At 43.8% G+C, this 2,500-nt stretch overlaps 1 non-coding gene across 1 annotated transcript in view; it reads right to left on the bottom strand.

Annotated features, from left to right (window-relative positions):
• The window catches only part of LOC125377237, a 1,859-nt gene extending 1,831 nt beyond the window's left edge, over window positions 1-28 (bottom strand). Inside the window, exon 1 of the ribosomal RNA XR_007219483.1 lies at window positions 1-28. This exon is cut by the window's left edge and continues 1,831 nt beyond it. This is a non-coding gene — a ribosomal RNA (small subunit ribosomal RNA).
• Window positions 29-2,500: the final 2,472 nt, after the last annotated feature.

Below are 2,500 nucleotides of genomic sequence, written 5' to 3'. Positions count from 1 at the left end.
TATGATTACTGGCAGGATCAACCAGATAGGTCCTAGTCTTTGCAGACAAACAGACCGGGACGTCCGAACCGCCGGCGAGGAGAGCCCCGAAACACACGAGCGAGTCCCGTAAAAAGCTCAACCCGACCGAGGCGGCCAGCCATCCCTGCCACAATCCCCTCCGCCGAGAGCGTTCTCGGGGTGGAAAAGCGACTACTTCACAAAAGCCCGACCCGAAACGATAGTGCGGGGGTGACGCCACGGGCTGCTTTGACGTCGGCGATTGATTCTCGTACCGAGCGCAGACGAACCCCGGATGCCGGGGTCTGCCTTCCTCACGACAATCAGATTGCTTATGCAAGCAGTTGGTAGCAAAGGCGAGCGGTCGCCTGGCTGCAACGTCGGTTGTTGCATTCTCAACCTCACTCAGTCTACCACGAGCCGTTTTCTGACTCCCGGCGACGAGGACGTTCCCACCTAACGATAAGGCAGGGCACCCCGGGAAACGAGAGCGACGTTTGCCGACCGTTCCCTTTCGTCATGGGAGCACTGGTCGCCAGTTGTGAAGGGGGACTTACGAACTTTACTGTGTAGTCGATGATTTGCCACGGAGACGAGGATCGCGACCCAACGTACTGCCGAGGAACAGCGCACGATACACGGAGAGTTAAGGCTTACAAGCTAAAACTGAACCGAGATCACACGCAAATATCTTCCGACACGAGCACCGTTCATGCGTCGTAATATCCCCGAGGAGATACCGCCCGCATTCCGAGTTACCAACACTCGGCGCACCGCGCCAGGACCCACCGAGCTGCCTTACAACACGAGCCGTTGCACTGCAGGCGAGTCTGGCCGCCTTCACATTACTAGGCAGCCCGGGCGATACGCTGGATAGTTAGCCTGTCACAACAAATACCCACTCGTAAAGAAACGATATTATTTCTTAAACTATTCGGCCGATTTTCATGAAATTTTGCATGTACCTCCGTGATAGATTGCACGTTTGTCACAAATAATCAGTTTTGTCATTGCACTCTTATTTTGGGAGTGAGGGTGATAATAAGGAGAAAAAATGTAATTTCCTTCATCAAATCACATACTAAATACTTCATATTTCTTACACTATTCAGCAGAACCCCATGAAACGTCACAAGCAGGCCCATGTCACTTGTATCTAGCTTTTAATAAGCATTTAATATTATTTGAACTTTTTTTACCCGAACAGCAGGCTACTTTTCACACAAAAATAGCCAGTCAAAAAACACAGTACACATAGTATTGTTACCAAATCTTAATAAACTTAACTATTTGATGTAACATAACGCACTTCATATCAGATGAACCACTGTAACTATTGTAGCATATATTTCACATGGGAACAAGCCCAGGTCGTCGAGTCTAACCCTTACATATATGTGAAATGTTGAACAAAGCTCACCGGCTGGCGCAGTAACACTACGGGCTATCCAGAGAACATGAACAGAGACATATGACAATAAAGCCAAGCAGTGACTGGTGAACGGTATATATCGCGGGATATAAATCATTCTTACTCAAAAGAAAGAATTACAGATAGTGATAGTCACTGTAAATGTAATAACTAGTCACAACGAATCAAATATGATTGCAACGCGATTCAGTTAGGCGTCATACATCTAAGATAAAGCTGAAGTGTAGCGCATTAGTAAACATACTTATTATGCAATGTGAAGTACTGACACGAAAAATGAGACATTGATTACCTAACAAAATGTACAATGATACGATATTAGCCTATGGAGGCATAGAAATGAACACCTTACATGCGAATCTGATAGTATCAACTCAATCAGTTAGATATCAATTCTAAGACAGAAAGAGATGTACATGAAAATACTGCAAAGTATTTCCTATATGCATGCTATTAAGGATGAAGAACACACACACACACACACACACACACACACACACATACATACATACATACATACATACATATGTGGCAGTTACATATTTTGACTATTTCTTGTATTTTACCTTTTAAGTATAATTCATGTACATAAATAAATGCAGTTGTAGTCATTTTATTTTATTGCTCAGCCTACTTTAAACACTAAACTATCAGTCACGGCATTCTTACTAAGCATGCTTACTGCATGGTTTGTTTGTGAATGTCACACCCTGTGAACTAACACAATAGCCCCAGCCCTCTCCCTACTCAAGCCTTTTGTCTATATGGCCAGCTTGGGTACTCAGCCATGCTGTATGCTGGACACCTAAGGACTGTGGTCACTCCACATATACCTCTTCACGGATAAAGATATATATATATATATATATATATATATATATATATATATATATATATATTCAGGTGTTTTTTTCACAAGGATCGTTTTTGGGGAACCTTAGATCAAATTCCAAGACGAGTTTTGCAGTACTGTGCAGATACTTAGCGCGGCATCGTCCCCAGGTGTGATATCAACCCAGGCCCACACACCTGGGTGGTTTTTCTATAAAATTACATTCACAATTTCTG

The sequence above is a fragment of the Haliotis rufescens genome, unplaced genomic scaffold (genome assembly GCF_023055435.1).
Source record: "Haliotis rufescens isolate VD_foot unplaced genomic scaffold, xgHalRufe1.0.p SCAF_80, whole genome shotgun sequence".
NCBI lineage: Eukaryota > Metazoa > Mollusca > Gastropoda > Lepetellida > Haliotidae > Haliotis > Haliotis rufescens.
The sequence above is the reverse complement of the archived record's forward strand: the minus strand, read 5'-3'. Positions and strand labels throughout refer to the sequence as shown.